The sequence below is a fragment of the Puma concolor genome, chromosome C2, assembly GCF_028749965.1.
Source record: "Puma concolor isolate L17-30 chromosome C2, mPumCon1.1.hap2, whole genome shotgun sequence".
Classification (NCBI taxonomy): Eukaryota; Metazoa; Chordata; class Mammalia; order Carnivora; family Felidae; genus Puma; species Puma concolor.
This window is the reverse complement of record NC_141675.1, coordinates 94,085,185-94,096,890: the sequence shown is the minus strand read 5'-3', so window position 1 is coordinate 94,096,890 and position 11,706 is coordinate 94,085,185.

Below are 11,706 nucleotides of genomic sequence, written 5' to 3'. Positions count from 1 at the left end.
TCATGCAACACCCATAGAGAGAGTGCTGTTGAAAAGCAATCTGCCCATCCTGTGTGTTGACAAACATCAGGATCCCTCCTCATTTAAAGATTGATAAATAGGAAAAAATTAAAAGCATCAACAAAAAACCTACATGGGCCTCATATGCATGTTACTCTGAAAACAGAATAAAAGCCTATCTTAGAAAATATCTTACTTATAGGAAACAAAAAGAGCTTCAGAAACTATCTGCTTGGTGATTTTAAGGAAGCAAAAAGAAATGACTGTTAGGAAGCCGAAGCAGGGAAGAATAAGAGCAGACACCAACAGATGCAAGCTGAGAAGAAAAAGCTGGCTAAAATGAAAACAAAAATACAAAAAGATTAAAACTCAATGAAACACAATTTGGATGCAGTTAAAAGAACAAAAATAACACAGCAGAGAATAAAAGAGGTGATGTTGCTGACAAATTTGTCAAGTTATCCAGTATGGTTTGGGAAGTATAGGGTAAAGAGATGAAAATGACAAAGAGGTTAGCTTGGGATGACCAATCCTACAAGCAGTAGGAATTCTTGAAGAAGAAAGAAAACAAAATAAAAATAAAGTTGTGATAAAATATTTTCTGAGCTGAAAAAATACTTGATCATACAAACTGGCTAAGGTTTACTTGTATGGGGACAACCAGGATCAGGGTAATGTTTTTTTTTCCCTGAGGATCACTGACAAACAGAAAAGTACTGCACAAGTGAGGAGGCAGTTGAGTTTTGTTCCTTAAAAATGCTAACCTGAATGAGGTAAAAGTTATTCACCTGTAAAATTTTTAAAAAAATCAGGAACACAAGACAAAATGAGAAGAAGCAAATTAGGCATGATGGAATAGAAGAGGAGGGTTGCTATACAATAGACAATAGCAAACTTATTCTGTAAAGAGCCATATAGTAACTATTTTAGGTTTTGTGGGCCAGTCCCTGTTGTAATTACTCAACTCTGCCATTATAAGATGAAAGCAGCATTGGATAACACATAAATGAGGGAACATGCCTGTATTCCAATAAAACTTTATAAAAACTGGCAGCAGCCAGATTTGGCCCATGAGCTATAGTTTCCCCATTCGTACTATATAGCAATGAACTAAAGTTAAAATAAATATGTACTTTGAAAAAGGGTTTAAAGTGGCTTCTAATAAAGAAGATATAATAAAACTTAGAATTTTTTTTTTTTAATTTTATCTTACTGTGAGCATGAGCCAGGCAGGTAGAGAGAGAGAATCTTAAGCAGACTTCACACTCAGCACAGAGCCTGATGCAGGGCTTGATCCCATGACCCTGGGATCACAACTTGGTCCAAAATCAAGAGTCAGACGCTCAACTGACTGAGCCACCCAGGTGCCCCAACTTAGAATATTTTCTAAAACAATCTTTATGCAGTCTTCTAAAACTAAGATTTGTATTTAGACAAAAAGGAAAATACAAGGTATTACAGAATTCTCATTAGCTAGCTGAAGTTTACCAGGAGGGGAAAACTTTTTTCTGTTAGTAGCGATGTTCTACTTTTAATGGCTTTAGTTAAACCACCTGAATTTTAATAACTTTTGCTCTTGAGAATAAAACACCTTGAGTGATGTTTAAAGCTATGTGATCATAACAACTGGAGCCATGCAGTGGTTTGGGGCCAGATTAGTACAATCAATAGCAATATACATCACCATAAACTGAATTCTAAGGTAAAAAACTTTTCTCATGGATGCATAATCAGATAGTGAATCCTTGTGCCACTTACCAAAGGCATTGCCTCTTTTCAACATTTTTAAGAATAGGCAAGGTAAAATCCAAGGAAGAAGTGTGTAGTGTGAATAAAGGATCTCCTTGGGATGAGAAACTGTTAAGCACAAAATTGTTGGAGATTCCAAATCCTTAAGTACAGAGATCCCAGACAAATTAGAGTATATGTTGGTTCAAGGGAACACCCATCTCTCTTCTCAATTGTGGACCGTGGTGCCCACTTGTGAGGAGAGTTGCACCTACTAAGACAACTTGTAAGTACTTTTATGCAGCAAGCTGCAGAGGCTTACAGACCCAGTCACCAATGGAATGGAGAATGCTGAGTGGCAAGAGTATCTGAAAGCAAATGGCTTTGCTGTGGAACAAAGGCTAGGCTAGCCTCTTAGCAGTAAAGTAGCATAGAGATTAAGAGCCCAGTGTTCTGGATTGAAATCTCAGTCCAATGACAGTGTGTCCTCAGACAAGTTACTTGATCTCATTAAGCTTTGGCTTCCTCATAGCTAAAATTGCATAACCATAGAATGTACATCATGGGGTTGGTATGAGGATGTGATGAATTCATTCATGTAAAAGGCTTAGGACAGCAGCTGGCATATGGTAAGCACTCAATAAGTACCATTTAGCTATTTTTGTTATTACTATAGGATAGAAGCAAAAGAGAAATGGGTATAGCAAAGTAACTACATCTGCTATGCAGAAAGTGGCTCAGGGGATATCAAGCACTAGCCAATTAGATGAATTTCTCCATCTCACTTGGGGAAGAGTGAGAGGAATGAGTGCCCCCATGTTCTTTAGAGTCCTGGAATATTGACAATAAGGGCTCAGTCTCTACCAGACATCAGAGCAGTAGAGGGAAGCCATAAGTATTGTGAAGAAGAATTTCCCAGAAAACTTAACTAAAACCATTGAAGGAGGCTTCTTTTGTTATAGGTGTCAAATGTTGAGGAAACTGGAAACAGGCTATAATAGTCCTCAATCATGGCTGCATGCTAAAGTCATTGAGTACTTTAAAACCATTGGTTCTTAGACCTCTCCAGACCAATTAAGATAGAATCTTTAGAAGTGGAGCCAGGCAAGTGTTTTTTTTGTTTTTTTTTTTAAACTTCCCAAGTGATCTAATGTACATTCAAGATTTAGAATAGGAGAAATCTTTCCCAAGGAAACCGTCCCTCCCCAAGTATTTACCATTCAGAAATTTACCATGGGAGGCAGGTCTCTAGTTTTAATGATATTTTATTTCTAACTCCTCAACAATTCCAAAAACAGGGGAAACAATTGTGGGAGGAAACTCAGGCACTGGGCACAACCATAACACTTGTACTTCCTCTGCAGTAGCAGATATCACACTTGATTGTAATTACCTGCATAATCATCTCTCTTAACAACTGGCTGGTTAGCTCTGAGGGGAGGGAGGGCAGGAGCAGTGCCTCCTGAATACATTTGTTTTATTCCTGGTACCTGGCCGTCTCTGGCACATGGTAATCTCTAAGTATTTACTGAATGAAATTCTACATACTTAATGTTTGTAAAAGCAAATAATTTATGATGTGATGTCTTGGTATTTTATGGTATGAAATAAATCAGTTTGCAAAAACAAAATTTTAATTTGTAATATTCATTTCCAGCAAACAAAGGTTTAACTTTTTGTGATTCAACTGGTGAATATTAGGAAGGAAACAACTAGGCAGGCCGGCCCTGCTTAGCTTCTGAGATCAGACCAGATCAGGCAGTCAGGGTGCTTTGGCCATAGACCGAACCAAGTAAGTCATAAAGGGAGCAGGGGCCTTCTATACTACATCCTGAAGGGAGTTTATCTGCACAAACAACATTCAACAACTTAAGAAACCTCCAACAGATTTTAGAGGAGATGCAGAAATGTTCTCACTATTTTTAATAAAAGTTAAAGACATATTAAAACATAACCATAAAGTCAGCTTCTAATTATGATAGAAGAGGTCAGCAATTCTCCACAATATCCTCTACTGATGATAGATGATGATAGATAGATAGATAGGTAGATAGCTATACCTAGACAAAATTGTCAAAAACACCCGTTTTAGGGCACTAGATATCCATCAGAGATGGTCAACAAATTTAAAACCTGCTGAAGATTCTGATAAGAACAGCAACTCCCACCCAGCTCAGTCAGCATGAATGGCAGTCTTCCAACCCATCAGCCAGAGAAAGGCTTGATTTAGGGTGGGAAAAAGGGGAGAAATCTTGTGATGTTACATGGTAAAGGTAGCACATTCTTCTCAGTAGTTGATAGAACAATTAAACAATAACTCAGTACAGTTTTAGATGATTTGAACACTACTCACAGCCGTGACCTAATGCTAATTAGAACACTACACCTAACTGCTACAGGATATATATATTATTTTCAAGTGTACATAGAATATTTGCTGAGATAGGCCATATCCTGTGCCATAAAAAAAGTCTCAAAAAATTTCAAAGAATTGATATCTTATGAAATATATTCTCTAGCCACAGAAATAATTACATTGGAAATTGGAGCAAAAACAAAAAAAGAAAAAGAAAAGAAAAGTTAGAAAAATGACCTTTGAATCAAAGGTTATTTAGATTGAAAAAATAAGACTTTGAAATTTATGGGATGCAACTAAAGCAGGGGTTAGAGAGAAATATATAATTTTATATACTCCTGTTAGAAAAGAGGTTTAAAACCAATTAAGTTCCCACATAGGAAAGATACAAAAAGAAAAAATAAACCCAGAGTAAGTAGTAGTAAGGCAGATACTTTAAGGTAAGAACAAATCAATGAAACAAAACTTACAAACAGTAGAGATAACAAAGCCAAAGTTTAGTTCTTTAAAAAGATTAATAAAACTAATTTCTAGCAAAACTAGTTTAAAAAAGAAAACACAAGAGGTGCCTGGGTGGCTCAGTTCGTTGAGTGTCCAACTCTTGGGGCATGTGGGTGGCTCATTGGTTAAGCATCTGACTTTGGCTCAGGTCATGATCTCACGGTTCGTGGGTTTGAGCCCTGCATTGGGCTTGGTGCTGACAACTCAGAGCCTGGAGCCTGCTTTGTATTCTGTGTCTCCCTCTGTCTTTGCCCCTCCCCAACTCGTGCTCTGTCTCTCTAAAGTAAATAAACATTTAAAATTTTTAAGGAAAAAACACAAATGTCAAAATGAGAAAAGGGGTATCACTACAATGAAAGAAGAAATGTCACTATCGACCCTACAGGCATTAAAAGAATAAGGGAATATTTGGAAAACATAACAATAAATTTGAGAGCTTAGATGGAATGGGCAAAGTCCTTGAAACAGTCCTTAACAAAACAGATATAACAATAGAATATAATATCTGAATAGCTCTGTACCTGCTAAGTAAATTGAATTTTTATTCAAAAAGTTTTCCACAAAAGAAACCTTCAGGACCAGATAGTTTCAGTGGTGAATTCCTCAACCAACCAAATAAATAAATTCAATCACATAAATTCACCAAACATTTAAGGATACTGATACCAATTTTATGCAAACTCAGAAAATAAAGGGAGGGGGGTGCCTGGGTGGCTCTGTTTGTTGAGTGTCTGACTTTTGATTTCGGCCCAGGTCATGATCTTGCAGTTCATGGGTTTAAGCCCCACATCAGTCTCCATGCTGACAGCAAGGAGCCTGCTTTCGATTCTGTCTCCCTCTCTCTCTGCCCTGCTCCTGTCTCTCTCAAAACTAAATAGATAAACTTTAAAAAGAAGAAAGAAAGAAAGAAAGAAAAGAAAAGAAAGAAGGAAACACTTCCCATTATATTTTAAGAGGCCAGTAAAGGGGCCCCTGGGTGGCGCAGTCGGTTAAGCGTCCGACTTCAGCCAGGTCACGATCTCGCGGTCCGTGAGTTCGAGCCCCGCGTCGGGCTCTGGCCTGATGGCTCAGAGCCTGGAGCCTGTTTCCGATTCTGTGTCTCCCTCTCTCTCTGCCCCTCCCCGTTCATGCTCTGTCTCTCTCTGTCCCAAAAATAAATAAACGTTGAAAAAAAAAAATTAAAAAAAAAAAGAGGCCAGTAAAATCATGATACCAAAACCTAACAAAGAAAAATAAAGTTATAAAAAATTAAAGAAAATAAGACAGAAAAGAAGGTTATAGGTCTATATACTTCATGAATATAGACGCAAAAGTCATTAATAAAATGTTACCAAATCACATCCAGCACTACACAAATGGAACACAAAAACCAGGAAAATACATCAGGACCAGTGGATTTATTTCAAAGATGAAAGGTTGGTTCATCATTCAAAAATCAATATAATTCACCATGTTAATAGAAAAAAAGATAAAAGCATTATGACCTTAATAATTGAAGAAAATTCTAAATCTCATACTCATTTAGGATTAGAAGTTCTCAAAAAACTAAAAATAGGAACTTCTTCAATCTAACAAAAGAATCTATACAAAATCCTCCAGCTAGCATCACAGCCAGTGGTAAAATATTGAAAGCCACCCACATCAAGATTGGTAACAAAGCAAAGATATTCACCCCTCCCCCCATTCTATTCCACACTGCATTCATGGTTCTAATGGGTGCAATAATGCAAGAGGACAAAAGCATAAAGATTAGAAAGGAAAAAGTAAAACTAAAAACATATTTTTCAGAAAACGTAATTGTTTACACAGAATAACCTAAGAAATACTAAATTTCTACTAGAATTATTTAACAAAGTCATAGGACACAGGGAAATATACAGAAAAATACGTATTTCTATATACTAGCAACAAACAATTGGAAGATGCAAATAAAATGAAATTCTATTTACAATAGTATCAAAAGACCTAAATACTTAATACATAATAAATTTAACAAAGGACATAGAAGACGTCTGCACTAAAAACTACAAAACACTGTGAAAAAAATTAGAGACATATAATGAATGAAGAGATATATGAAGAGACATACAATGTTCATGAACTGGAACACACAATATTATTACAACGTCGACTCTTCCCAAATAGATCTATATTCAAAGCAATCACCAAAAACACAGGCATTTTAACTTTGATAAGTTGATTTTAAATTTTACATGGTAAAACAAAGGGCTAAGAAATAGTCCAAACAATTTTGAGCAAAGTTTAATAGGCCATTCTACCTGGATTCAAAATTTGCTATAAAGCTGATTCCAGAACTTGCTTGTAAAGACAGCATAATGTTGGCATGAGGATAGGTAAATAGATAAATGTTACAGAATATGGGGTCCAGATATAGGCCCATACATTGACAGTTAATTGATTTTTGACTAAGATGTCAGAGCTATGTAATGGGGAAAGGATAGTCTTTTCAACAAATGGTGCTAGAACAACTGAATAAATAAACAGGGGAATGAGTCCTTGTTACCCACATCACACCAAACACAAAAATTAATTTGGGATGGATCTCAGAATTAAATTAAAAGCTTAGACAATGAAGTTCCTTGAATAAAACATAGATGTCTTCATGACTTCTCTGCAGAGGAACCAAAAACGACAGATATGCCTATAGCTCCCTCTGGGAGAGGTTGTTCACCATTATGACCAATGTGGACACAAAACTCAACATGGCAAGGTCTTGGGCTTCTGAAATAGACTTTTCTTATTTTATTGATCACTTTTCTCAGACGGAAAGCCTTGCTACAAACGACCTGTGTCATTTTCTTGTATAGAGAAGGGAACTGAGACGTACACAAAGAAGTTATGAAATGAGGCATCCACTAGCATTGGTAATATCAGAAAAATGGCAAAGTGGACAGTTCTAAACTCCTGTTCCTCCACAGAAACACTGAAGAACAAATACCAACTGTTAGAACCAACTTTGCTAGAACTCTTGAAAAGAGTCAAAGGTTTATAACAACCAAGCAGATGCTGAATCAAGAAAAGGACAACTTAAAAATGGTAGGAAAGTGATCACAGGACTTCTGGGGAAGATGGGAGAGTAGGAGGATCCTAGGCTCACCTCATCCCACAGATACACATAGATAACACCCACAACAGTATAAATAACCCAGAAAATGACTCAGAGACTGGCATAACAGACTCTCCATAGCTAAATGTAGAGAAGAGGCCACATTGAAAATGGTAGAAAGGGAGAAGACATGATCAGGAACTAAACTGACCCATGAGACTGTGAGAGGAAGGGCCCTACAGATGTGGAGACAAGAGAGGAGCAGACCACACACCAGGCACCCAGGCACAAGGGACCCACACTGGGAATATGAATCCCCATAACATTTGGCTTTGAAAACCATAGGGCCTGACATTATGCATTCTTACAATCAGTGGGGCTTACCACCTGGAACTTACTCCTGGAAGAGCTGAATCCCTGTCCTTAAAGAGACAGCATAAAAAAAAAAAAAAAAAAAACACCAAAAAAACAGGCCCATGGAGATACAGCATAGACGCAGCAGTTTGAAGAACACCTGGCATATATAGGAGAGAGATTTGTTCACTAATCTCAGCGTGTATGCTGCAGGGGCAGGGACCTATGGGAAACTTCAGCAAGAACAAAAGAGTTGATGGACACAATTCCCATCCCCTGCCCCCTAGCCTAGATACAAGGACACCTGTGAGAGCCAACACAGTGTGAACACTCTAACCTAGCTTGCTAACAATGCACCCTGAATTCCCACTTCTGTAGACTGCCTCCTCCAGCCCTAGTCTCAGCAGGAGTTTTCTCAGGTGGTCACAGGTCCCCTCATGTAGCAGACTGGGTAGGATGTCACTGACACTACACACACACCACTACCACCACCACCACATTCTCCTGCAGATCTGCCACATCAAACATCCCCTTAACAGGAGTCTATTCAAAGCAGCACCGCAAGCCAGGAAACATGCAAGCAGGCCCAACAGAGGGCAGTCCACTCTAAAGTGACTCCCACCACAGAGAGAAAGGAAGAAAACCACACATATCAGTTTGATTGCAGCCCTAGCAGTGGGCTGGGGTAGACATCTGGTCTGACAACAGGCCCCACTCACCAAGGAAAGCTTCTCAGGGGACAACACAGGAAGAGCGCCTTGTAGTTCTGCCCTATTGCATCTCTGGAAAACTCCTGGTCTGACTCAACTCAAGCCCAAAGCAGCGCCAGACTGGTGCATGAACAACACAGGGATCAAACCCTGCCCACAACAGGCAAAGAGAGCCATTGTAGACGACTGGACTGGAAGCAAACATGAGTCAGCCACAAGCAGTCGGGCACATGCAAACACACATAGGAAACACCCCTGAAGTTCCAGGTTCTGGTGAACATAGGGCATTGCACTGCAGGGCACTACAGGACCACTTCTTCATAAGGCCACTACTTTCAAGAGCAGAAGATATAGCTGACTTGCCTAACTAACAGAAACAGATGCAGAGAGTTACCACAAAATGAGGAGACAGAATAATATATCCCATATGAAAGAACAAGACAAAAATCACAGCAAGAGAGCTAAACAAAATGGAGATAAGTAACGTCTCTGACAGATTTTAAAGAAATGGCCATAAAGATACTCAATGGACTTGAGAAAAGAGTGGAGGACCTCAGTAAGACCTTCAACAAAGAGACAGAAAATATAAAAAAGAACCAATCAGAGATGAAGAACTCAGTAACTAAAATTAAAAGTACCCTAGGTAGAATAAATAGACTAGACGAAGCAGAAGAATGGATCAGTGACCTGGAGGGCAGAGTAGTGGAAAGCAATCAAGCTGAACAGGAGAGAGAAAAAAAAGTAATAAAAAATGAAAATAGGGGGGCGCCTGGGTGGCGCAGTCGGTTAAGCGTCCGACTTCAGCCAGGTCACGATCTCGCGGTCCGTGAGTTCGAGCCCCGCGTCAGGCTCTGGGCTGATGGCTTGGAGCCTGGAGCCTGTTTCCGATTCTGTGTCTCCCTCTCTCTCTGCCCCTCCCCTGTTCATGCTCTGTCTCTCTCTGTCCCAAAAATAAATAAAAACGTTGAAAAAAAAATTAAAAAAAAAAAATGAAAATAGGTTAGGGGAACTCAGCTACACCATCAAGCATAATAACATTCACATTATAGAGATCCAAAAAAGAGAAGACAAAGAAAAAGGGGGGAGAAAATGTTATTTGGAGAAATAATAGCTCAAAACTTTGTGTGTCTGGGGAAGAAAATAAAAATTCAGGTCCAGGGGGCACAGAGAGCTCTCCACCAAAAATCAACCCAAGGAGGTCCACACTAAGACACAAAGTAATTAAAATGGCAAAGAGTAGTGATAAAGCAGCAAAAGAAAACAGTTACATATAAGGAAAACCACATAAAGATATCAGTTGATTTTTCAGCAGAAAACAGACCAGAAGGGACACATGATATAAGCAAAGTGCTGAGTGAAAGAAACCTGCAACCAAGAGTACACTATCCATCAAGGCTTTCATTCACAATAAGAGAGAGTTTCCTGGACAAACAAAAGTTAAAAGGAATTCATTACCACTAAACCAGCCTTACAAGAAATGTTAAGGAGGGCTCTTTGAATGGAAAAGAAACACCATAAGCAAGAGTAAGAAAAGTAGGAAGCACCAAAGCAAAAGTAAAATTAAGTATATCTAAAAACTCAGTCAAAGGATTCACAAAAAGGATGTACAGCATGACACCATGTACCTAAAATGTAGGGGGAAGAGGAGTAAAACTTTAATGCTTTTAGAATGGGTTCGAACTTAAGCAACCATCAATTTAAAATAGAGTGTTATATGCATAGATGTTACATATCAACCTAACGGTAACATCAAAAACCAGTAACAGATATGCAAAAAATAAAGAGGAAGGAATCCAAGTACATCATTAAAGAAAACCGGAAAATCATGAGAGAAAAGAGTAAAAGAAAGGAACAGAGAACTACAAAAATAAACATAAACAAATAGCAAATGGAAATAAGTACATGCTTATAAATAATTACTTTGAATGTAAACGGACTAAATGCTGCAATCACAAGACATAGGGTGATGGAATGGATAAAGAAGCAAGATTGAACTCCACATTGGGTGTAGAGATTACTTAAATAAATAAATAAAAATAACTTAAAAAAAAAGGCCCATCTATATGCTGCCTACAAGAAACTCATTTCAGATCTAAAGACACCTGCAGATTGAAAGTGAAGGGTTGGAAAAACATTTATCATGCAAATGGAAGTAAAAAGAAAGCCAGGTTAGTAATACTTCTATCAGACAAAATAGACTTCAAAACAAAGAGTGTAGCAAGAGAAAGAAGGACAGTACATAATCATAAGTGGAACAATCCAATAAGAAGATATATATAACAATTGTAAATATTTCTACACCCAGCATGTGAACACTCAAAGTTGCTAATAATGAACATAAAGGAAGTAATCGATAGTAATGCAATAATAGTCAAGAAATTTATTTATTTATTTATTTATTTTTATTTTTGGGACAGAGAGAAACAGAGCATGAACGGGGGAGGGGCAGAGAGAGAGGGAGACACAGCATCGGAAACAGGCTCCAGGCTCTGAGCCATCAGCCCAGAGCCCGACGCGGGGCTCGAACTCACGGACCGCGAGATCGTGACCTGGCTGAAGTCGGACGCTCAACCGACTGCGCCACCCAGGCGCCCCCCAATAATAGTCAAGAAATTTAACATCTCACTTACATCAATGGTTAGATCATCCAAACAGACAATCAATAAGGAGAGTGGCTTTTAAGGACACATTAGATCAGATGGATTTAAGAGAGAGATTCAAAACATCACATTCTCAAATAGTGGCACACACATTCTTTTCAAGTGTACATGGAAGAGTCTCCAGAAGAGATCACGTGTTAAACCAGAAAACAAATCTCAAAAAATTCAAAAAGTTTGAAATCATATTATGCACCTATTCCAACTACAATACTATGAAACTAGAAAACAACCACAAGCAAAATCTGGGAAGAACACACATACATAGAGGTTAAATAATATGCTATTAAACAATGAATGGGTCAACCAAGAAATAAAGAGGAAATTTTTAAA